Below are 27,069 nucleotides of genomic sequence, written 5' to 3'. Positions count from 1 at the left end.
TATGTATACCAGAGCTTATTATTATTTTTATGTTATGTTATTTTTGCCCACCTTTACATGATGTTAAAAGGTGAAAGTGTGTATTTGGGCAAATAGTTGCTGGTGCTTATCTCCAGCTAACGTTTCGGGCGAGAGGCGGGGTTCACCCTGGACAGGTTGCCAGTCTGTTGCAGGGCAACACAGAGACACACAGGACACACAACCATCCACACACACACACTCTCACCTAGGGGCAATTTAGACAGGGCAATTAACCTGACAGTCATGTTTTTGGACTGTGGGAGGAAACCGGAGTACCTGGAGAAAACCCATGCATGCACAGTGAGAACATGCAAACTCCATGCAGAAGGACCAGGGCCGGGAATTGAACCCAGAACCTTCTTGCTGCAAGGCAACAGCTCTACCAACTGTGCCACTGTGCAGCCCCTGCAGAGTTTGTGTTGAATCTGTTGAATCTAAAAGTTTAAGAAACCGTTTGTTCCTTTTTTCACACATACTTGATTGGAGAGATATTCTGAGAGTGAATCGTTTAATGACAGATGCAGTTTTTACAGTTTAATGTAGTTTTTCCTTGACCCATCATCAGCACTGCCTGAATCACTTGACGTAGTTTTCACGAGGCCATGTGAGAACTTCATCTTTAAATGAGTTCTCTTGGGTCTGAAAAACAGGCATCACTTGTCTCAACAGAGCTTTAAAAGAGAAGAAACATAAATGCTACCCTCTTATAGTTATATTTTCCATGACTAAAAGCAAAGATACGTTTTTTTTTTCTTACCTGGACTTTTTAAAACCAAAATAGTTGTTTAAATGAAGCTGTTGGTACGCAAGTGTTTTGTGGCTTTCACTGCGCCATTAGAAACATTAGCCATGGTAGTTGCTGATTGTAACAAATCCCTCAACTTAATGGCTAGCAAAACATGTCCAAGAAGATAAGACTGTGAGCACCACAAGCTAATTAGAGTCTTAAGAAACAAATGATTTATCAAGAAGCCAATGTGTTAATGAATAATCTAATGATGCTTAGCATTATTTTTGTTACACAGAGACCATCTGTTTACTCTTCTTCTTTTTTCCCTTCATGGATTACCACAGTGAACCATCTTCCTTCATTTAGTACTTTCCTCTGCATCCTCAGCCCTCAAACCATCTGATTACAAAACCATATTGGTTTGCAAACTCCGGAAAGTTAGCTAGTCAGTCATAAGTATAAATGATTATGTGACACTAACTTTATTTCACAGATTTGTCTATTTTCCTTCTGAGACACATTAAAACTGTCAATATTGGAAGACAAATAAAAGTATATTTTCCAATTTTGCTATTTTATAGTTCTCATGAATTGATAGTTTGGTATATTTGTTAAAGAAAAACAAAACAAAACACAGATGCTTAATGGAAAATAAAAATAAAATGCCTGTCTGCAGATGTACTTAATCCTTCAGTAACAGCATTTAACAGCGAAATGAATTTCCTACATTATAAACAATACAACATAAGTTTCTTGTATTGTTTGCTTTTGGAAGGACTGTTGCTGTAACCCAACACATACCAGTATTACTACATAGCTGTAATCATAATGCGTAGTTCACCTCCAAGTTATCAGTCGGTATTGAAAGCCCTGTTCTAACACTGTAGGTCTGGATATCTCAACAAATTTATAAGACTAAGGCATATGTTTTTGTCTATGACCAATATTAGTGTGCAGAGGTCAATGCCAAAAAAGAAAATGATGCTCTGCTTGCTTTCGAGTTCCTGAGTCAAAACAAATCCAAACCTGAGGCAAGTAAAGACGGGGCACAGCTGGACCTTTTCATTCACCGGATGTCCCTGTCTCAGTTGTGAAATTAGGTTAGTTGTCATAATTTAGAGTTTGATAGGGTGTGTATTTTTACCATCATCTTCAACTTGTGTTTGTTGTTGGTTGTGACATATACCATAGCACTGCTTTCTGACAAAGAGTATATGTCAGCAAGAAGAATAACCCAACATAAATTAAACAACTGGGTGGATTACGTTTCTAAACAAAAGCTTGGCACATGTTAGTTTTAAAACGGTCCAAATTCATTAACACAGTGACATGAAAACTGATGTATCATCATTTAATTCCTACAAATGCATTTTTTTTTTCACAATTGCTTTACTGATTCACATTTTATGTGTCTGTGTCCATGTATGGGTGTGAATCTATCTATGCAACAATTTATTTCAGTATGAAAACAGTAGCTTTTGGCAGCTCAACTGTTGCGAAAGCAAGTACTTGCATTCACCCACTATCTCCCTCCTCTCTTTAGATTTCTTTCATATTTCCTCACCTACTCCCCTCCTTTGTTTCTTTGCAGCTCCAGTCTTCCTCCTTCTAAATTTTTATGCTCCCTTTCTCGAGATGTCTATCATTTTCTTTTCTTTTTTCCCTTAACTTTCTTGCTCTCTTGCTTCCTTCTCATTTCTCGTGTTTTCTTTTGAAGTGTTAAACAATAAGAAGGCTTCTCTCCCAAGCAATATTGTAGGGAAATCCAATCTGAAGCTGCAGTACATAGTGCAGCGCAGCAGCATCAAGTCTTTAGGATCACAGGAGGGTGGGAAGGAAGTAGAGGCATCAGATGTATAGTCAGCATGCAGCGACAATGACAGTGGATGCTCAGAACCTTGATTCTCCGGTTCTTGACCAAGCTCTACCAGCACAGCTTAGCTGATAAAACCTGTGACTCATGTCCAGAAGAAGAAGAAAAAAACCCCATCTTCCTTTGTTTTCCAGCTGCTGGACCTTAACTTATGTCCATTTCAAGGCATAATAAAAAAATAAATAAATAATACACCATGAGGGTATAATTATGGAGATCTTATTGACTGTGATGGTAGTGAATTTCATCAGTCCAGCCTGTCACTGCACTGGAGAAGCACAATTAGTTATCCTTCCATTTTCTTTTGCCTTCTCCCTGCTGTCCTTTTCTCATGTATGCACCTGACACTTCTTTGCAGTGATAAATGCTACTCATTACTAAAGGCTAGAATCGGAGGGGGCGAAAAAAAAGGCAAAATTAGTACTCTGGGAGGTTAGGCCATGACTGGGTCATATACTATCATCTGCGAAGACATCCGGGATATGTTTATGCTTTCCCACATTCTTTCAAACATCCATATGTCATACTTAGTGACTTTATAATGTATGCAGTTCTGTCGTAAACATGTATCATTTCTGTCCTGGGCAGACTCTTCATTTCTGTTTGTGTCTAATGTTGATAGGAATCAATGTGAAAACGCTGCAGCGCGTTCCTTGATGTGGTTCTTTGAGCATACAGTATATATACGCTTCTGTTTCCGATGGAGCTCCAAACTTTCACCACACAGAGAAGCTTATTGGAATCATAGTCACGTCGCTAATATCAAATTGCGAATAATTATGACAGCTTGATTTTCAAATGCGTTTTCATTAATTTCCATGACTTTGTGCATGCATGGAGGAGAAATCTGATTTTTTTCCTTTGCTCAAGAATATCTGCTCATTTAACTATTTTAATGGCTCCAAACAAACTGGAAGACTGTCAGATGAATGCGCTGATGTAAATTACGTTGCACTGTAAGGAAGATTTAAAAGTGGTAGACCACAATCCTCTACCAACTTGCAGCCGACCGAAGTGCGATTTGAGAAGCAATAATAAATCCTTGATGGCTGAATTTTACAGACTGATGGACAATTATGCAAAATGCCTGGAGAAGCTGCACATGGTTATTTTTGCAAACAGAGCAATATTATTGCTGTTGAGCTTACATTTTTTGCAAGAGAACAGTCTAATTGTTTTTTATGGTAATGTTAGTGTGCAGCCTTTTTTCAAACACACCATTTTTTTAAATAGTTGAAAGATCATCTGGAAATACTGAGAAAGATTTTAAAAGCCTTTTCTAACTGCATCCTTGCTTCTTAGAGGATGGGAGAAAAGTGGACAGGTCAGAGTGGTGTTTGGCTTTTATTCCTCCTCTAATAGTTTCCATTTCCACATGTCAGAGAATTGATCTTTATGTCACACATTTATTATTTGTGAATTTTATAATGAATGTTGTATTGGCCAAAAATTGATATTGAATGAGACTGACCTCGCTCCGTTTGGACTAGCAAGCCTAACCAGTTGCATGACAACAAAAATATGTTGCTCTCTCCCAGGTCAAGTAGTACAGATTTCTTCACGTGTCCTGTGCTTTCCAAACTGAGCTGTATGGCAATTTACTCCTATTTGCACAAATAAGTACATGCAAGTGCTGAAACTTTCAAAGTGAATTATGCCAGTTTTTATTATTCATTTTAATGTCAATATTATTTTTGTTCCTTTCCTCATCTGCCTCTGTGATAGTCTTGCAACAATCCAGCTTCCCTGTGTAATGAGCAGCTTTCCCACAGTGTGCTCTGTCAAAATTCTGCTGTAATTTTTAAAAAATGAAAATGATTAAATTAGCTTAGAAATGTTGAATAAAATGAACCCGTCTATAAATTTCAGTTTATAGTTTCTGCTTTGTTTACCATCTTGTTTGTTTAAGATACTAAGGTCCAAACTTTTAGACCTTGACAGCTACTGGTCTTAGCCTTGACAGAACAAATAGGTCCAAGTTAAAGTTACAAATATTAATTGACTTGGCTAAACTTCTGACAGCTTTAAAATTGATTAAAATTAAAATCAACTATTTCTCCCTGAGATGAACAGACCTCTCTTTGGAAAAAACCTTCCAAAGAAAGGAAAATACTAGATATGGCTGCTCCATAATTTTGTTGTTTATTGTTATTTACTGTTATACAAGTTCTATATTGTTATTATAAACACATGTACCTGACTATGACAACTCACACATAGCTATTTACGCATCAAGTCTATCATTTCCCCTCAGTAAAATATAATTTAAGCAATATGCAGGGAACTCTGCATTGGAATTACTCTTTGCGCCATCTTACCTCTGGAAAATTACATATTTGATCAAACCCAGGAAAATATCCCCGTTAATGCAAAAAATCTTCCATAGAACAAGCCTGCTCTCCATTTTTCCAACATCCCAACCCCAGGTGTTTGTAAGCTGTTTAAAGTATGCATCAATGAATAATATAATGGAAACTGACAGACAGTGTGAGGAAAATAAAAAAGGTAATGAGAAAAAGAGGAAGTAAATTACATTCATTCATTTAGAGGCTGATAGACTATTGTGCTGTTGATGAAAATACAGTAGGCAGGATTCTGTTCTTATATTAAAAAAAAAGTCTTTTGGATATTATTAGGGCATTACTGTCCATAATTTGTTGAAAGGGTGGTATATTGCACAGTTAACAGAATTTTCAAAAGGTGCTTTTACCTCATGTTTTTTGTTGTTTGCTTCTGTTACGCTAAAACACGTATCCATTACTGTCTTTTCCAGTTCTTTGCTATTCATTTACAGTGACTTTGGTCAGACATACTACAGTGGGGCATTTTGCAGACATACTGAATCAGACAGGGAAGACCACTGAGGGTTTTCAGGCAATGCTTTCTTATGTTTTATTTATGTTTGAAAGATGATTCACCTTGACATTTGCTGATGCTTTTGGTCCTAAGTGAATCTCTTGCCATCATGAAATAGCTTGTCCAGGGTTGACCTGCTAAATTTTTAAGGGGTTCCCTGTCAGTATTAGCCATTCCCTAGATAGTGAGCGTCCGTTCGGGATGTGACCGTTGTCGTAAGAGGACGGGTTTTAGGCATTGCAATGCCTTTTATGCTCGAGTTGACTCAAAAGCAAACTCACTGCAGCAATCTGGCTGTAAACCCTGCAGTCAGGGATAAAATAAAGGACTTGGTGGACTGATGTCAAGTAGCAGCACCTGTACAAGTAGCAGTTAACAATGCCCACTCATTAGGATGCTTGTCTCGCTGTGATAAATCAAGTGGACACTACAGAATTGGACAAATTCAAAATGTTATTTGCAGATGCCAAATATGTGCAAATTTTGAGTTTGTACATCCTTGTTCTGAAACTAGACGAAAGCCGGCATCTGCTGCTAAAACAGCTATATTGAGCCAAAAGTCTTGGTGTTAATGCAGTTGACCCTAATATAGATAAGATTTATGCATTTCGGGCAAAGTTCACCCATATTTATGTATAGTTATGTTAATTTTAGTCAGCGCTAATGGCAATTTATTATTTTCCTAAAGGCTGGAGTTGCTTGTTCTGTGCAGATTAGGTGAAAAGGGTTCTGTCTGATAACGGTGATTGTAATTTTAGAACCGTGGAACAAAAAAAAAAGGAAAAATGTGACTTGCATGACATACACGAATATGTGTCACAAACATTACAGAAATTCATCATCTCCTCCAGTGCAATCTACTTGATGATTTTTTTTTTTTTTTTGGGGGGGGGGGAATTATTTTTAATCAAATAAATTGTGATATAATGCTCAATTCCTCTTTAAAATCCAGAGTTCACCCCTTATGAATATGAAACAGTCCAACTAATAGGGCTTCAAAAACATGAGTTAATAAACAGAACTTAAATAAATTAGTTCTGCCAAAAAAGATCCAGCTATTTTGTGCAACGTGACTGGGGTTTCAGAGTGGAATCACTTATGTGCTGGGTTGTTGTGTCAACATGAGGGAGAGATCAGAAAAACAAGGAGAAAGTGGTGAGTGATCAAGCAAAAATAGATCATTGTTTCACTTATTTTTGTAAAAGCATTTTAAAAACTATCAAGGTAATATCTGTATTGTTTTTATTTTGTCACTGCGCTTTGAATTGCCTTGTTGCTGAAAATGTGCTATATAAATAAAATTACCTTACCTTACAGTGGTTCCCAAACTTTTTCTGCCCCCCTTATGGCTTACAAATAGCTGTCTGGTTGAACTGTGAGTGTGAGCGAAAGGGGTGAGAGGTGGATTCTTAGAGACTCCCTGTTATATTCAGCCCGGCTCCAAACGAACAAGGGGTGGGGGGAATTAACTTTTTTGGGGGCAAAATAAATCATAGCTGAACATAGACAACAACAACTATCGGCCTACTGTATTGATATTAGCTAGTCATCTTTTAGCTAACATTGCCTGCATTCAACAGCTTCACTCAACAGTCTGTTAGTTTGGGGGAAAAACTGTGAAAAGGTCTTTGCATTTTGCTGGTTTGGAGCCATGATCCTAACACACCTGCGTAGCTCTGCACAGCAGCAGCAGGTCTCCTTCACTGAAGTACAGGTCTAAACCCAGCGTGAGCGTCGTAGCGCTCATGTTGCGTTTATAGGCGGCTCGGAAAAACAGGTTACGACATGTTAACAACGGATTAAACAGTTTTAACTGCTGATAAAAGTGACAGAGGACACAGATATGGGAAGCGCGGAAGCCCCGACTGAATCAAATTGACATAGGAATAACAGAGATTTGGTCATTCTAAGGTAAAAACCCAGCGCATTCTGCTTTCATGTTTTGTTTTTTCATCCAGACGGCTTCCTGCGCCCCCCCCACCCCCCGCAATAGCACGGCGCCACCCCTAGGGGGGGCGCCCCACAGTTTGGGAACCTCTGCCTTACTGATTCATTTACCTGACATCTGCTTTACGATTTCTCAACCTTAGCTCCTTTAGGAACTTAATAGGGTCGAATACAGTCATTTTCAGTAAATTAGACTATGAGTTCCATTGAGGCTCATTTGTCAGATAAAAAAGTACATTTTCAAAGTCATTTTCACCTCTCATAAGTTCATCTTTTTTAGACGTTTCCCCAGGTTCTTTCAACATATTAGATGAATATGTTCCAAGCATAAAAAAATCAACCCAATGCCAAGATAATAGAATTGTTCTCTAAAGGGAACAATGGCTCCTGGTGTGCAGAGAGGTGCAGTAATCAAGGTTTCTTGCTTAACAAAGGACAGTCGCAGGTAAGCAAAATCCAGTTTCTGGCCTTGATAAAGTTACTGAATGCATAATACACCAAGTTTTATTGTCTTTGATCCAACATGAATTCTTGCAATTGTTATGGTACGAGAGTTTACTTTCTTTATTGGTAATAAAATTTTGAATGTCATCTCAGAGTGTTAAAATATACTTATTTTAGTGCTATTAATCAATTATTTTTTTATCAGATTAATCACACTTTAGTGTTGTGATTAATCACAATTAATTACTGTGTTTAACTTTGTAAGCTTGAAATCTAATCATGAATATATTCAAAAATGCTTACAGTGTTTTAGTATCGGGCTGCACAGTGGCGCAGTTGGTAGAGCTGTTGCCTTGCAGCAAGAAGGTTCTGGGTTCGATTCCCAGCCCCGGTCTTTCTGCATGGAGTATGCATGTTCTCCCTGTGCATGCGTGGGTTCTCTCCGGGTACTCCGGCTTCCTCCCACAGTCCAAAAACATGACTGTCAGGTTAATTGGCCTTTCCAAATTGCCCCTAGGTGTGAGTGTGTGTGTGCATGGTTGTTTGTCCTGTGTGTGTCTCTGTGTTGCCCTGCGACAGACTGGCGACCTGTCCAGGGTGTACCCCGCCTCTCACCCGGCACGCCAGCTGGAGATAGGCACCAGCAACCCTCCCGACCCCACTAAGAGACAAGGGTGCAGGAAAATGGATGGATGGATGTTTTAGTATCTCAAACCAAACATGTCAGAGAATCCTCAATTTTCCATGTTTTCATATCATATCCAAACCTTCATAACAGGAAGGTTTAAAATAATTCATGTTGTTTCTAAACTTAATTTAGACATGAACTGGTTGTGCTTTGGTGGAAGAATAAGTAATAAATGTAATATATACATACTAGCTTGGTTTTATCCAAACTCCCATCAGTGTGTTTCTTAAAGCGAAATTTGCAGCTGGGCGCACCGGTTCAGCAAAAAAAAAGAAGAAGAAAAAATAGTCTATGTACATTTCGGTTTTAGTGTCTTATTCATCTATCCTTTGTTGGAGGTTGTATTTATTTATTTATTTTTACTTTTGAGACAAAGTCAGCAGGCAAAGGTGACAAGGTCAAATACTCAACATGATGTATTTTATTTAAACAGATATGTCACAAAGATAAAAAAAAAACATCTATCATTGAATTTAAGTCAAAAATTCTTATTTTGTTTTAAATCAATACATTTAGATAGAAGTAATAATAAATATAGGAGATGTAGTAAGTGGAAAGTGAAGTTTGTTTCAATGTGTGAGGCAGAGTGCAGTGGGACTGATGGAGGTCATGGCTCTGAGGAAGAATTTGTGAGTGTGGATGTTTGATTTCTTATACATCTAAATCTCTGTCATGAATGCAGGGGGACCGACTGTCTGTTCCCTGACTGGGAGCGCTGCTGGGCTTCTTCAGACATTGATCAACACTGAGTCAAGTTCTGGGAGTTGTCTTCCAAAGACATTTGGGCTGTTTTTCAGCACCTGAGCCAAGTTCTTCCCACCTTGTGCTGTGGCTGCTGGTACGCCACAAAATCATACACAAATGTGGAAACTTTCAATGATGCCTCAATGGAAGTTTTGCCCTCTTGAACATCCTCAGGAAGAAGAGGCTGAACCTTTCTCATAAAGTGTGAGGTCCTCAGAACCAGGGTTAATGCAATTCCCCATGAACTCATCAAGAGGCTCCACATTCTTTCTGTACATTGTTTTTACTGGTTGTAGAGGTTATATCTTATGAACTGTTTAGTCCTTGGGATTTTCACCACTGGAAAAGCTTACAGATCACCTCCATATAGTGTTTTTCAACATCTGCTGTTATTAGTGAACAACAGCATGGCGTTTGAGGTGTAAATGGGGATGTAGTCACGAGTTGAGCGTAAACAGAAGTGGGATCAGAACACAATCTTGCAGGGCACATCTGTTTAGGTTTAGACACCTGTCTTGTCTCACCAGCTGTGCCCTGCTGGTAACTATCAGGGCACACATTGATTGATAGTGTTGCTATTCCTCACCGGAGATTTCACTAGATCATGGCGCTGAGTGAAAGTCTGGTGGGCTAGGGCAGCAGGTCCAGCTCTTCACTGTCTTCCACTTGTCTGTCAAAGTGTGAAAACAACTGTTTCAGGGTGTCAGCTTGTACTTGTCACAGCTGATCTACTGTGTGTTGTGCATGCATCCTAATGCTTATCCACATGTTCTTAAGGCGTTTTTCCAAGTGATGTTCTGTGTGTCACAACATCTTGTTCTTTGCCTCTCTTTGTGGCAAAGATCCACAACCCTGTTAGGAACAAATATGTCCCCTCACATATTTCTTCTGTTTTTTGTTTTTTTTTAAATTTTCATATTTAAACTGGTAAAACAGCAACAACAGAAGGAATCTTTTCATGGTTCTGAAAACAAACACCATTTTTGGTTTTGATTAGAGAACACCAGCAAAGTGTTTTGATCCATTTTAACTACTAGGATAGTCAGTGGGGAAGAGTAGAGCAGGCTGTATTGATGCAGAACTGACACTCCCTTCATCCCCCCTTTACTTTGTGATGAATAGCGTTTCTTTCTTTCAAAGGAGTCCTTGTCTCTACACAAGAAAGTTGGGGAAGGTTTTGATTTTGAGACAGTGCAGCTTAGCATTATAGCATCTGCAAAGTGAAAATTAATACATTCTTCCCCCAAAAACTGAGGAAATATCCTCACATACTGTAGGTCCAGAGTGTCCACTTTCCTTACCAAGTGGATCAAACTGCAGCATGATGATTGTTGTTGCACTACGACACATTTTTAGTCAGAATTCAGACAGCAGTAGGAGGTGGTAGAGCTGTCTCACAGGTTACCTTTTTCCTCAGTGGGATGCTGGCTCTAGCCAATTAAGGTAGCACCAAATAGGAGCAGAATATATTTATAAAAAAGACACAGTGACATTAAAATGCCTGGAACAAGTTCACTGTGCTCTTTAATGCACAGCAAGGCTATACAACTATAAAAATGCTGGGCTCTAGTGTTTTATCTTTGTTTAATTTTAATCAAATTATACTAGAACTTTGAGTGTTTGCTATCAATGCTCATGTATTAAACACTGGACAGGAATGTCTACCTGTCAAGAACAGAGGGTTCGTCCACGCAGAACCAAACTTTCTCCACATCACTGAGGAGCTCCTCGCACAAGATATCATTAAAAGGTGGCTGCCGAGCAGAAGTGCAACTCTTTTCTCAGCATTCTGCCAGCAAAAGGACAAATCCACAGTGACAAAAAAAATTGCACCTGCTCTTCGTTTGAGTTAGTCTGTCCATAAGGGCTGGACAGGCTTCCAGCGAGCATAAACCAGCACCAACTTTTCTCTTGGTTTTCGCGAAATCATTTGAAAATCCAAAAATGTCTGTATTGTCTTATACAATAAGAATGTATAAGATACAATCTAGCAAACAATTGTTTGCTAGTAATTTTCTATCCTCTGTAGAGCAACAATGTTGCAAGATAGATTCTAGTTCGTGTCCGTCAGACATGTTAACTTGACATAATTATGTTTCTAAAACTATGGTTTGCTGGCAATAAATATATGAATAAATATGTTAATGCATACAAGTTGCAAAAAATAGTTGGCTCCCTGTAATAAAAACCATGGCTTTGGATGGAGATAGGGCTAATCTTCAGTGACATAAAAACTTATTAGGTGGCTTGATATTTGGATTTAGGAATAGCTGCCTGGGAAACAACTGAGGAGCACTCACTGAGTGCTGTGTGGAAGCTGGGAAGCAGAACCATTAGCTGAGTACAACTTAAAGAACCATGACACCACTGCATTTTCCCTCTAATGTTTGTACCAGGCTGTGTTTCTGACCAGCTGCCATAACAACACGTTTGAATCCAGCTGGATTCAAAGATGTTGCAGTAGAAGTAGAAGTAGACCATCACCTGGTAACCAAGGAGACAAACTTTTTTTCAGCAAGTCATCCTACTATTAGGGTCCAAGAAATGTGGCTGGTGCTGTTCACATCCCAACTTGAAAGATGTTACTTGAGAAATACCTATTTTGCTTCAGTATGTATTCTAATATATGTGAAATGACAACTAAGTTACTTGTTACTTACTACTTGGAAACATGATGGAGCAAGGCAGGGGATTTTTCTTTGTGTTTTGAAACCAAACATCTAAGCACATCAGTTTACAGAATGTATGAAAAAAGGGACAAGATCAAAATCTTATGAATAACATCTAAATCCCTACGAGTGTTATTACAGATACAAATTGATATGATTTCACCTTCCAAAAAATGAGAGAATTTTTTTTTTCTTTGCAGAAAAAGGTTGTTATTCAACTAAAATGCCTTGAAGATTAAGGTCTGAGTGTGTAAACCTTGGATGTCCATGACTTTTTGTTTTTATTATTACATTTTTTCCAGAGTAGCCAGTCCAAAAAACAATAAAAGAAAATGTGACAGGAGGAAGATATTGATTTGAACATTTTAAGATTATCATCTGACCAGCATGCTTCACAATATTCACAAAGCATGTGAAATTGGATAAATAACATGAACAATATATGCAATACCCTCAAGAGACAAACAAGCAAAATGCAAACACACACAAATCATGATGATGTAGTTTTGAATCCAAATTGTTTAGAATCTTGTTTATGTACGCAGGCTTAATTTTATTAAATGTTGGAATTATGTTTTGCCATAGGTGTATCAAACATAAAGAAATAATGCATACAATATCTTATTTTCAATCCAGGTTGAAATTGCTTTTTCAGGAGACACGGTATCTGACGTGCTTCGAAATGGAACCGTAATTGCTAAGCCTAAACCGTTGATTTGGTCTTGCCTATTTGCCATTTTCCTGACATTTGTCTTTCTGCTCCTCTTGCTCCCCATGTATTCTGCATTGTGTGGTAATGGAGTTCTTGAAAATTGGTCCACTGTGCCTCCTTCAATCCAGTCTTTGTCAAGTCACCTTTGTCTGATTGCCCGTATTGAACGGCGCTTGTGAATGTCTTGAAATAGATATTCATCAGATACGAGCATGCATGTCCACAGGTGCAGAAGCTAGCTGCAGGAAACAGGAAAGAACTTTGTGCAGAAAGTACTTGCAGCTGTGGCAGTGTGTTCTTCTGTGATTATTATATTGGAAATAAAATAGCTTGACTCAATTCTAGCCAAAGAATATGAAAGCCAAGCATAATTAACCAAATTCAGCTAATATCGGCTCTGTGCCTACAGAGCACTGAGATTTCTGTGAATTTTTAATAAAAATTTAATGTGTATAGCCTCTGCTGCTTATTCATATGTCCCAATATGATTTCTGTCTTATTTATCTTAGAATCGTCTCAGTTTTATATCCTTATGGCATCTAAATTCTTTATGTTACGCATCTTTTCTGCGGTGCCAAAAACAAGGACCGGTGGTCTACAGCACAGTGTTAAAAGAAAAACAAGGCTAAAAGGATTTTTAAAAATGTCCAAGAGTGAAAAAAGTTTTTCTGCTCAAGCCTTAAGCGTAAAACTCTCAGTAAACAAGAAAAGATAAGTTTTGTGAGTAAACTGCAACCTAAAATTTCTCTTCAACAACTCCAAATTTTTTTCAAGGGGTTTCTCTCAACCACGTAAGGAGAATTGTGGCTGTGTTTTGTTTTGTTTTTTCTTTTGAGTATTGATTTTCCTGAGTGATAAAAGACACCATCCCATCACAGTCCACAGGCTTTGACACCAATTAGGGTCCACAGAAATTACTCACTCTGCCACTTAATTGACTGAAGTTCTCAAACTTGCTCATCAGTTTTTGATGGATTATTAGCACTTGATGCCATTCAGTTTGAAAGTTTAATGTCTTTCTGGGCTGGTTGAAGAGGTCAACAGCTCTTCTAGGTGCTAATGGACTCCCTAGAGGTCTGGTTGCCTGTGATTGTAAAAGTAATAACCTGTGGTAGGTGTCAAAGGAGCTCTCTATCCCAGGATGCTAAGGTGAACTTTGGAGAGGAAAAGGAAAGGAGAGACTATGGTTTAAAAAAAAAACAGACACTGGGAACATTTTTATTAAATCCTGTTAGTTTCTTTAGCCTCTGGGACTCCCTGAAACGGATCTGGTGGCAGTGCTTTAGTCCCCATGTGATCCAATTATCAAACCCCTTTAGCTTTTATGTCCAAGTGAGGCATGTCTCATGAGAATTTCCTGTCACCAAACTGCAGGGGAACCAGAAGAAAGAATTACAAGTACAGAAGAATACCCATGCAGTTGTCTGCTTCTGTCTCACAGACGTCTCACAGTTTACCTATTACTAGAAGCATGAGAAGTTACGGCTTGCACGAGTAACATAATTAAAAGCTTTAAGAGACCAGAAATAATTTTAATGTCTTTTAGCGTGCTGTTTTTCTTTTCCACTCAGTAATTTTACAGTCTCTCTTGTCTTTTGGTCAAGAGGGGCTCCAGCACAGTAAAAGCTATTATAAGCCCACTGAGTGTTACCTGTCCCATTAGACACAAAGTGGTTAAAGGAGCAGAGCATTTCTTGGCTAAAGAGGCGTCAAACATTTTCCTCAAGAGTAGCTGGAGACTAAAAAGACTGTTAAAAGGTTCTGGAAAATTAGCCTCGCAACCATCAGATGTAAAGATACCCTTGAGGAACTTTGTTTGTTTCTTGTTCTCTGGCTGATAAATGTGCCTAAATAGAAATGCTAGCCATTGTCATGTTTAATTTAGATGTCAGGATAATACTTAAATCTATTTCTATGTACGCAAAAATATTGTAGATTTAAAATCTGAACGCATTCGCTGATTTTCTTCATTTAAAAATGAATAAAAGAACATTCATTGTATTCTCCAATATTACAGAACGGCATCCCTGACATTATTTGACTAATTTTTTTTATTAGTTACTCAATGTTGTTTATTTATTTAATTACTTTTAAATAAAATAATATTTGAAAAATTTGCAGACAGAGAAATCAATAAAATGTTGGACAGTTTGGTCTTAATCTTGCATTAAATATCCATCATAATGACTGACTGACAGAGGGCTGGCGTAATATCATGACATGACGCCACCTGGAACCAACCAATCGGCGGTGGCAATTTGTTCCCATTCTGGGTGCGGATCTGGCCTCAGCTCAGGTTAAGGTTATCATGTCATGTAATTATTAATATTGAGCTTTATACTGGCCCATGTTTAGCAATAAGTAACCTAATGCATCTTTACACGTCTGTGTTTACAGATTACTTGTTTAAGACCCCTATTAAACCAAGAATTGCATTATTTTAATGTCAACCCAAAGCAGAAATAAAGACGTTTCACACCAAATGCCAACAATAAATGTTTGCACAATGACTCAAACTGGTCACAGCTTGAGAGATTGTATAATCATTATTTTGCCACTTACATGGATATCACATTGTTGGATCAGTACATTGATTTAAATTCACATTCTTCAGACAACTCGATATACAGCAGGCAAAAGCTATATAGGCAAAAAAAAAAAAAAAAAAAGCTATTATTCTGCAAGCAAGTCATTTTTGAAATCCAGGCCTTGCAAACCTCATGCATATTCTCACTTCATTGGTTTGTCAGTGGTGTTACTTCAGTTTACTCTGCAAGTTTCTTACCGATTTGAATATTTTAATTGTAAAGACAATATGTGATATTACGTAACCAGCCACCAATACTTCTTATAATACAATATGCTCATTTGTGGAGAATAAGCCTCCCGTAACAGCCACTTTCATAACATTGTGGGTTAAGAGGCAGAAGATTAGGAAGTGCTGTTTATGATGATTATAGAGACATTGTTTCTGGGGACAATCAGCCCAGATTTAAGACTCTTTGGGTCTCCGTATCACTTCATTTCTTAATTTGTCTTCTGCTTGCACACATACAAACCCACATGTTGTCTTGGTGGCTTCTCTCTCCCTCCACCCGCCTTTCCTACTGTCCTCTTTCCCCTCCCAGTTACTCGCCTGCTGTCTCAGTCGCTCTGACCTCTCAATATCACACAAGCTGTCAGTGCCAAACTATCGATGTCCCCTGACACTTAAACGACTCAGACACCCCACAGCATTGCCATTTGCACAGAGATAATTTTAATCTTTTATAGTGGGGCCGAGTGGAAGCAGTGGAGCTGTGTGCAGTCCGACCAGGCCAAAGCGGAAGACACTGGAGCCCTAAACAGAGATACGTTTGCCGATATATGTCACTGTTAGTCTTTGCGCTTTTAAATGGGTAGTTTATTTAACAAAGGAGGCAATGTGAAGACCACTCCTACAACTCACTGGTAGATAGAACATTGGCTGATTAAAAATTCCCACACAATAACTAACATGCAAAGGTTTTAACGTTTGCACAAATATTTAGGTTGTTATGTGAGAACAATTTTACACATTTTAGGATTTATTTGTTCTTTGGGAGTAAATGATGAAGTTTAGTTCACATGACCTGGAAAGTTGCGGATGGAAAATGATCTGTCGTTACGCCTGCCTGAGCTCAAAAATCAAGTGATTCTTTCAAAATGTTCACAGATGTCGTGCCCCATATTTTCAGTTGTGTTCTTATCAGTAAACCTATACTGTATATCATTCTTAAATAAATACATTATTTCGCATTTCTCTCCCTGGGTTTTCTTTTATCACTGAATTAATTGAATGAGTAATGAAATTATCCTTAACTGCATAAAGCCTTTAAAGTGCTACAGTGCAATTTTTGCCTCTGCTTTTGCAGCTTTCAGCTCTTTCGGTTTTTGTGTATGTAGGTGTTGGTTTGCCCTTCCATGTGTGTGTGTGCACACACTCCTGTTGGGTAGCCTGAAGGGAGCTCGCAGGCAGTGAGTTTGGGGACTAAATGGCTGAGTGCATACATTCAGTCCAGGAAAATGAAGCTTCAGAAAGAAGAATTGTTCCATTTGTCCGGAAAGAAAATTTCAAGATAAAACTTGGATTTATGGTATTGCTCATATCTTTTTTGGCTCCAGGTTTTTCTTGTGCAGGAATTTGTGGCATTTGTTGCTAGTGCTTTGATGAGGATGTCCTTTACAATAGGGTTGCGTTTGAAAGAGAAATGCTATGGTAGCAGAAAATGAAGTTTTCGATTTAAAGTGGAAGTATTATGTATTTTCAGCCAGTGACACTTAGCACAATAGAGTTACAATACAGTTATAAAAACACTGTATCAAACATCCCTTAATTCTCCTGCAATTCTAAGAAGGTTTGAGTGGACCCTGTGTGCGTTTTACAAGTTTTATTTTTTATTTTTTGGGGAACTAGCAGCTGATAGGACACCTCCATTACTTCCCCGTTGTCTGACCGTGACATCTATACCTCACTCATCCGGAGTCAAGCTAGGACGCTCTGAATGGCTGCTATTTTCAAGGATTTCTCAAACATACATGAAAAAAAATCAAGGCAATACTCCTGCTATGGTCGATGAGGAAATGACATTATAAAGTGATGTAAGTGAATTTTACCCCTCTTCTAATAAGTCAGTTGGCCATAATCCAAGTAATGAGCTTTTCATGTTGCCATGATAACTGGATAGTTGTTTCCATTGTTAAATAATGCAGCCAGTATATGGTAAAACTGGACTTTTATTTATCCCTGATAATGCCAGCTTAAGTTCATATTCACATTCTAATGAACAAAAGACTTACATTTGCAGAAGCTATGAAAATTGTTTCAAAAACAACAATACTGCTATAATCTGTATGAAGACAAGACAAAACGAAAGAAACTAGGAAAAATAAAACAATTCTGGAAAAACTAAGTTGTCTGCATTTATTTTGCTTAATTCATAGGGAGAAAGTTTTACATTGACTGCTACTTTTAAAATTGAGTTACAAAGGATACTGACATTTCCTGTCTTGTCGTATACGTAGATTTATTGTAGGTCATTTGTACAAAGCATGCTGGAGCTAGTCTCTATCCAGTGTGGTTACCATCTTTCACCTACAGTTTTGTTTGGGTGTTTGTCTTCTCTGTCAACATTTCTGGTCAATGTGATGATTTTGAAATGTGCTTACTGCTCTGCAGTGCCTTTGCCTTTAGGGGTACTGGTTGGGCATTCATCTGACGAAAACTATAATATTCTGTCTATCCAGTACTCAACCATTACTTGTTTGGTGCAAGATGTACAAATCATGCAAAATTACAAACTAATTTACAGTTTCTTCAGAGGATTTCTTCATACCTGTCAAGTTTTGGAATTGAAAATACGGGAAGTATTTATCTGTCCCAACAGGACAGAAGGACTTGACAGGTATGGGTCTTTTTACATCATTGTCCAAAATTTAGCTCCATCCAGTTCCTCAACTCTTTGTTCCTCTCTGACCAGAACACACTGTCCCTTATTTTTGTGTCAGCTACATAGCTTGTGTCAAACTCCATGCAACATATGGCTTTCGTGTTTCACTTGAGAAACATGTGTTTTTTTTTTTTCAGGATGTACGGGAGTAAATGGTATGCTTTTGACTTTCAGCCACTGAAAAGTATTTTTTTCTATTGTTGTAAATGTTAAATTGAATATGCATTTAGATGAAGATTTTCTTTCTGTCTTGTCTAAGAAACAGATTTTAAAGAGAAAAACAAATGGAATTAAGTTTAATGTTTGCATTTTGCCATTTATGTAAACATTATTGGCCTTGGCACATGGACTGCAGCTATTTGAAAAGCAATATCATGAATATTAATACACATATCAGTTGCTTGTTATGAAACTGAATTAGACGAGTGGTAGAAGTTATTAACACATTCTTCCCCCTTGCTTGTTTGTTTCTCCACTCTACTTATTAGTTGATAAAGCTTTGCTTGCAGGTATATATACGTTCAAATGTACATTATCAGTCAAGATTCAAAATACACCACACATTATGCATAAAAATCTGGTTACGTATGGGAATTTGATCATTTTTCTTTAAAAAAAGGATTAGATATGTATTTGCTTCTCTGTGGAGTGTTAATCTCTGCCTAGAAACTCATTTACTATGTATCTTAAGAAATAAATGTGAGGGAGAGAGTTAGGGGTTGTAGAATGGGTTCGAGTGTGTTATTAGTCAGGCAGCTTTTTGCAATAAAGCTTTTTCTTTCCACCCTGAATGAGTGATGACAAGCAGAGGTAAATGATTTAACCTGGTCTGGCCTAAGATCTGAACTTGTATGTTTTTTTAAATGCTTATGTGAAAAATAGTAAAGCAAATATGCAACATATATACAATAAACAAGACACCTTGCTTTTTTGGACAAACATAGACACTACTCCTGCTGCTGCTCTTAAACAGAAACGATACTCTCAACAAGCCTATGGTCTTGAATAATACATGGGAATTGAAGCACATTAATTCAATGAAGATGCAGTTTAAACCTCCAAATGCTTGTAAGCGAGGCTGTTTGTTAAGATTCTCGCTGTTCCCAATGGACAGGAAGGAGCGTTCATTACAAATTATTCATGTTTTATTTGGAACAGCTTTTTAACACCTCAAAACAGTTTTCTCTACACGGTTTGACACAAAGGCTGCCTTCTTTCAAATTCATTGTCAAAGCTTGTTTTTCTTCTTTCTTTTAATGATATTGATTATATGTAGGATGGTTTCACCAGTTTGAAGAGAAAACCCAGTTGTTTTTACAATCGTATTTATGCCTGCCTGTCCATCTGTTCACAACAATTGCAACTGTACACTGTGTCATGACTTTTGGTGGCAATTTAATTTCCATGAATTGGATGGCTGTGACGCTCTGTCCTTGTGTTAAATTCCATTGTCCTCTCTGTGTCTCTTTTTATTTAGCCTTCTAAATGGATGCAGGTGAGTTAATCGGATGAAACAAACCCCCATTTTGGGATTAGTAGTTATTTAACTGTCAGAGGAATTCTCTAAAAATTGCATTGGTGTTTCCAGCAGCTTTTGAGAACAAGACCTCCATCTGTTTCTCTTATGTAGGAGCTGTTCTATTAAATTGGACTATATTGCAACCATTAGTCGAGACTTAATTAGCACGGCAGCTAATTATACCATATTGATGTAGAGTTTTAGCTCCTCCAACCCTCTTCCCCCATCCTGACGGTGGTTAAGCTGTAGGGAATAAAGGCCTAGGCTTTGTTGTTAAGTGACAGGTGAATTATAGCAAACTGCCTCCAGTGGTATTATATCTAAGCTCCGCTCCAGCTGGTGCGGGCAAGCTCGACTAATGGATTTAACTCTGAAATAATTGACAGCTGTCGGTGAAACGCTCTTATTCTTGACCCTCAGAAATTCCTTAGCAGTTCGGTGGGGAAGTCGCGAATTTCGACAGTTAAAAGCGGATTTCGATGACTTTTCGGTGAGCACACTGAGACGCTCGGCGAGACATTCTGTCGAAATGTAATCTTTCTCTACGCGAGGTGGGCTGAAGCATATCAGGCGGATACGGTGGAAGGAGGGGCAGCGGAGCTTTAACCGGGCTCACCTTTCCTGACCGCTGTAATAAGATTACCTGACGCACACGTCATGACAACAGAGACGGACAGACACAGGGAGCGGGTTACTCCATCCGTGCTATTAGAGACTGTCTACATCAGCCTGGTGGTGGCTTGTTACTGAGTCTCCGCGTGTTGGACTGAGGACGCTGGTAGCGAAACGCTGATGAGCTCCTGTGCGGAGGCTGTGGCTGTGTCGCCAGCAGTTACTTGTACCACCTTTGGCAGCTTTTTGTTGAGCACACTTCTGAAGTTAAACATGGTAAGGCGCCTACTTTTTTCCCCCCTCTTTTTGAGTAGCCGTCGCGGTCTGCAGTAAGCGTTTCACGACACATTTGAAACGGGCTTTTTAGCCACTGAATAGGTGCTCGTTTCTTCCATCATTACCAGGGCTCTTCGGCTGTGTAATGATGAACTCGTTTATCAGGTGCCCCATAAGTCTCTCCCTGGTATATGCCGTTCATTTCTGGAGGCAGGAATATCCAAACACCAACTAAAAGCATCAGCACTCTGTGGATTATCTAAAGATGATACAGGCTGTTATAATACCGACGAGAGGAAAGTGTTTGGATCCACACACTGTATGTGATTTTAAATATTTGTGTTAGAAAAAGCTGTATGGATTTGCTTTTTCTTTTTTTGACAGTTTAAAGAAAAAAAGGGTTTGATGAAGCATCATGCAAAATAACTTTAATCTCGAAGTAGTTCAGTGACGGAGAAAAATATACAGTGAGGCACCTCTAGAAAGTTTTCTAAGGGGTGGCCAGATGGTGTCCGCTGATATTGTCGGAGTCGCACACCAATAGCATAAGCCAGAAAAAAAATAGCTATGGCAAGTTGGCAACACAGCATATGCAGTCACGTTGGTGAATATCACAATAATGATATGATGTGAATAAATAAACTTAACTGATCAGTGTTAATGTATTTCTGCTTTGGATTTATTGCAAATACAGACTCAAGATCGTGTGTATTCTATTCAGCTAGTAGACTAAAATATTTCTGTCTCAATGACATGGTTTTATTGGGAAAGTTGCATCTTCCTACATTTTAGCAAGGAAAGCGCTTACACATAGTTCCATAATGACTTTATCAGAAACCTTAATTCCCTTAAAATGCCTAATTTTCTGGTGCATAAGTAACAAACAACAAATATATGTTGCTGGCATTAGGGCTGGGCAATCTAGCTGAAAAATGTATGATGTTAAAAAGCACTTAGGCTACATTGTGAATAGTAGAAAAGGATAGTGTGAAATGAAGTTAAAGCTTTGTGCAAATTTAAAGGCTGTTCCATGAGGAATTGACAAGTTTTGACACCTCATGTTCTTCACTAAAATCTATGCTGCTGAGCCAGCTGAACATAATTCTCTTCTATAATGTCATCTATTGCTTTATTTTGAAATGATTAGTGATATAACAAAGACTTTTGGAGGCTTATTTTGAGACACAACTCTAAAAATAGGGATTTGCTGTTATGAGAGTTTCACTGTAATGAGAATTCTTGCAAAAAATTACTAATTTTGTATACTTAACATGCTTTTTTGTTTTATAGAGTGATGCACCTGTAGCTAGCTGATATTAATTGATTCGTTAGTCAGAATCTGTAGCTAAATTTCAGTGAGCTAACTTATAGCCATACTAAAAAAATAACTCGGCAAAAAACAGACATGCAGCTCAAAGTTTGCCAACATCACTTTCAGTAAAGTTGTCTTACAAAAGTGATAGTTTCCAGACCTCGTCAATGGTCATTGGACTGTAAAATCTCCTGAATATTCAAATTTCTCTTGATTTATGGAAGGGAAATGTGGAGCAGCTAACGAACTCAATGCACCCAGAGAAAACTGGTCACAAGTTTTGACAATAAGTAAAATAACTTGGGTCAGTATGATGTAAAATGTGTTTTGTATGTAGCTTTGAAGCCGTGATTATTTTAAACTATGTCATACATATTTACCAGAAACTGGATTTTGCCTCATGGACAGTTACCGTAATTATAATAATGAAAACTGTAAATAGCTGACAGTGAAACGTAGAAGAGACCTTATGTATATAATTTCGTCTAACACTGTCCTTGCAATGGCATGATGAAAGGTTTTCTGTAAGGATGCTGTTCAGCGTATGACTTTTAGACCTTAAAACGTATAAAAGCAAGAGGAAAGACTATCAAGTGAACCTTGAGCTACTGTTATCTCAGTGTTTCTTTTCAGAAGCTTCTTACGAGTTAGGTTAAGCAACAAACACATTTTCATAAAAAATGATTAAAGTAAGATCTTGTATGAAAACCAAAGATTTGCTTTTAATTAAGACTGAACTAAGCCGACAGCTTAAACAGCTAAAATATTTGTAAAAGTGTACAGTGAAATATACAATATCTATGCTGTTCATTAACATTAAAATTCAAAAGGATTTGCATGTTTTAATTACCTATAAAGTGTTTCTAAATATCCTCAAGGCAGAGAGTTGAGTATTCTGAGTTTGAATGTAAATTATTTAGATTTCAATTAAGTGCTAGTTTGTGAAATTTGACAGTATTGTAAATGGGCTTGTGCTTTTGTTGGCTTAGAATATTACTTAAAGTTACCTTAATCATAGTTAAACTGCTGTTACAGAAGTTGTTTTAGGTCATGCATATTTTTGAATTACATTTTTCCCAAACAATTATTAAACCTCCACTTGTGCTTGTGGTGTTGGCGCTGTAATGTGTGTAAGATGCTGTATGAGCTGGATGATCAGTTCAGTTCTGGCGTACAGTCTCAACAAAACCCAACGCATGCATAAATTGTGACGAGATTTGAATCAGTATCTTAAACTTTGCTTTTCTCCTGCATGGCAGTGCTTATTTCTAAGAATATTTTTCAATAAGATTCTGAATTTTCACTTTTAGTCATTCCTGCAAACAAAACACCATTACTGCTGATGAGTACTTTAGGAAAGATGACACTAATATAATATCCTTATTGTTATGATGAACTGCAGGCAACTCAAATGGCTTATGTTTAAATATTAATAGAGTTCATTGAAAGGATTATGAAATACTCGCATAACTCAAGTGAACCTGAGTGGAATAGATGTTGAATTATCTTTCAACAAAAGAGTGCTTTGTTATACTCATCAATGAAAGCTGAGCAAAGACTGTAATGTGTTTGACAATATAGATGATTGTGAAAAAGAGACAAATCATCTTCTGACACTTGCTGGGCTAAACCTGATGCACAGTTCTACATCATTTTCAAATATGAGCCATATTTTAAAAGTGTAACTGCTGCTCGGTATCAAACATTCGCAAGCTGTAGCAGTCATCAGTATGAGGGAGTTTACTTACGTTCAGGTTCTACCACTCTGAAATGTATGCTTCACGATGCAAGTGTGTGTTTGTGTGCTCATAAGATTCTAATGATCCAATCTTTATTATTGCTTGAGGGATACAACTGGAATGTAAACGATGAAGTTGGAAGTTGCACATTCCTACTACCTAACTTTTATACCAATTGTCCCTAGGTATCAATAGATAAATAATTTGAGAATAAACATAGTGACTTTTGTGTAAATTCCACACACACACACACACACACACACACACTCACATACACATGAAGAATACATTTCACTCTGAAGAGGCACTGATCAGATCTTCTTGGCTGGAATGTTTGTCAAATTTTGATTTGCATATACCAAACTTAGCAGAAGACTGAATTCTGAATTTTGTTTTCCTTCCTTTTCTGCCGTGAGAGCTTCTTAGTTATTGATGTTCGGAGTAGAGGTGATTTCACGCCACATGTGTGAGAGAACAGTTACCATAATCCTAGGTCTTAACAATTATATTACAATAACAGCCAGACTATTTTGGAGCTGATGTCTTTACACTACCTTTAATGTAGTTTGTGTGACTGAAACAGTGTTAATTACATGGGGCTGTTAATCTTAAGTAGCACTGGTGTCCTTGAGCATCATTTAATTATACTCTTTGATACAAGATGTTTTGGTATTGACTATTAATAGAAATGTATAATGCAAATTAATCACCATAAATTAAACTCTGATGTAAAGCGAATACTGTCATTGATTTTTGCTTCAATCTAAGTCTATTTAAAAGAGTGGTGTTGTGCGAAACATTTAAAGAATCCCCAGTAGAAACTTAAATGGATGACAGTGAACATAGAACGAGTACTGGTAGATATTTGCACTGCATTCTGTTTCCTTCCAAAGTTGCAATTTGGATCTAGAAATGAGATCTCTGTCAGTTGTTGTTCTCACTGACCAGGCTAACTCTCCAAAGCAATAGATGGGGGGGAACTGCATTTTTTTAATCATCGCAACTCTTCAAACAGAAGTTATACTGTACTTTGGGAAGTAACATTTCAATGCACTTTTACAGCTATCACAATGTTTCATATCCACTGCATTCAGATCTAATTGTGAGGTCCATCCATCCATCCATTTTCTTACACCATTGTCCCTCAGTGGGATCGGGAGGGTTGCTGGTGCCTATCTCCAGCTAACGTTCCGGGCGAGAGGCGGGGTACACCCTGGACAGGTCGCCAGTCTGTCGCAGGGCAACACAGAGACACACAGGACACACAACCATGCACACACACACACACACGCACACGCACACCCCTAGGGGCAATTTGGAGAGGCCAATTAACCTGACAGTAATGTTTTTGGACTGTGGGAGGAAACCGGAGTACCCGGAGAAAACCCACGCATGCACAGGGAGAACATACAAACTCCATGCAGAAAGACCTGGGCCGGGAATCGAACCCAGAACCTTCTTGCTGCAAGGCAACAGCTCTACCAACTGCGCCACCCCCTAATTGTGAGGTCTTATGGAGAATAGTCTAACATTTTCACTTGGAATTGAGAAGACCTTCCTATTTGTGTTTTCAGTTTAAGGCTTGGAAAATGTGACTTTTGGAAGAATATAAAATGCATAATTAAAACCCATCCTTTAATCAAACTGAATATCAACTATTCTATCGTTTTGTTACTCTACGAAACTTTAATGATAAAATAAATAATTTTGGATGAAACCCATCAAGCTGGAAAAAAAAAGGTTTTGTTTTCTTGTTATCTGTTCACTTGTTTTTTCTGTAAAGAACATTAATTACTATATGAATGGTTCCAGAGCTGCAGGGTGTCAGTTGTTATGATTGTTGCCTTGCAGCAAGAAGATGGTGGGTTTGGTCACAACTGGAGTTCTTCTGCATGAATTTTGAATCTTCTTTCTCTGCATGCATGGGGTCTATAAAAAAACAAAAAAACAGGTACTCTGGTTTTCCCCACAATTTAACTATGTTTTGGAGTGCATGTCTGTATGATTTTATTTTGTCATGCATGTCTCTTTATCTCTTCCTACAATAGACTGGTAACCTGTCCAGGGTGTGTACGCTGCCTCCTGCCCTATGACCGGCACCCCAATCATTGCAACCCCCAGCATACTTTGGCATGTGTTGGGAAATATGATTTCCTTTAAGATTGCTCTTGCATTCCTGTGCTTTGCTTGACTTCATTTTCAACATCTCATACATCCTAAAAACAACTAATCTTGAGTCTTCCCCAATCTGTACCAGCATCCACACTAAAGCATGCCATTTGTGAGTGGAACATGGTAGCACTTTATGTGTAGTGTGTCCGCTGATTTTTCTGGTGTATCTCAAGCTCACCCTTGAAAACTAGAACTATTTTCACCTTTTGAAAGAAGTAAAGAACCAAGATGAATTATTAAAATGGGATTTCATCAAAAGAAAAAGAATATTTTTTCCCCAGCACATCCCTGTCATAACTTAATAATCACTCGGAAAACATGATTTCATTCACACGCACAACGGAAACTTTTGGACAGCTTCTCAGTATTATTTGATAAGAGACTCGTGGGTAGTGATGCCTGAAATGATTTGGACCCAAGTGCATAGTGAGAAGCTGAGGAGACGGGCACAACTGCAGTGTGCTTTCTCTCTCTTTTTCTTTTTTCCCCCCCTCCACCTCATTCGTGGTGTTTCAGTTTCCACTGATGGTATTTCACACATTAAGAAGAGATGCTGTGGGTTGTAAGCTTGAGTTGTGATTTACTGCCAACCTCTCTGTTTTCCCATGTGGGGAAGGGCAGATACTGCACAGCAAGACCACCATTATCAGATCAGCAGCTCAGTGTCAGATATCAGAGGTAGTAAACTCTCCATTTCATCTCCACCACCTGTAGAGGAGTGAAATGGATGAAATCCAAATGGTAACTATTTGCAGGGAACTAGTACATCATGCTGCTGTGATAATGAAAATGACAATGTGGTCATAACACCAGAAAGTGACGACATTGTTTGAAAACTTCTTTTTTAATCTAATGCAGCAACTTCTTGGTTAGGATATTTTTTTCCTTTGTTGGTTTAAGTTTTGTTTGCTTCTCTTGTTCTCCTGTTGATGTGCGTCACTTTCACACTACAGTTATCCTCACACATATTAGTCATAGTTTTCATTCTGTGTGCCAGTACAAATATAGTATAATAACTAATCAAGTAATGACGTTAATTTTCTCCTTTATCATGAAATTTAATTAATCAAATGTAAACCAGATTGAGTGTAATGTTCTTGTCACTTCAATAGCTATGTGGGACATGGTATTAAAGGAAACCATCCCAACTAGACATGGGCCGATTTCAACACCATGATGTGAAAAAGTCAGTTTCAAGACCACTAAAATGTCCCCGATACAGTTTCTGCTGTGCAAGCTGTTGTGTGTGTGTGTGTGTGTGTGTGTGTGTGTGTGTGTGTGTGTGTG

The 27,069-nt window shown here is 38.1% G+C and overlaps 1 protein-coding gene across 10 annotated transcripts in view; it reads left to right on the top strand.

Annotated features, from left to right (window-relative positions):
- LOC103476800 (protocadherin-15) overlaps positions 1-27,069 on the top strand; it is a 197,137-nt gene that overhangs the window by 17,189 nt on the left and 152,879 nt on the right. For 3 of the 10 annotated variants that reach the window (XM_017309063.1, XM_008429397.2, XM_008429393.2), the window contains exon 1: positions 20,176-20,559. The exons of 2 other annotated variants lie outside the window; for them this stretch is intronic. The gene's annotated coding sequence lies outside the window, so the exon portion shown is untranslated. Of the gene's footprint in view, positions 1-19,629; positions 19,648-20,174; positions 20,560-27,069 lie in introns of those variants that run through there. 5 more of the 10 variants (XM_008429400.2, XM_008429399.2, XM_008429396.2 and 2 more) reach the window with 4 other exon arrangements.

Source organism: Poecilia reticulata, linkage group LG15 (assembly GCF_000633615.1).
Source record: "Poecilia reticulata strain Guanapo linkage group LG15, Guppy_female_1.0+MT, whole genome shotgun sequence".
Lineage (NCBI taxonomy): Eukaryota > Metazoa > Chordata > Actinopteri > Cyprinodontiformes > Poeciliidae > Poecilia > Poecilia reticulata.
Note: the sequence above shows the minus strand (reverse complement) of the source record. Positions and strands in the feature narration are given on the sequence as shown.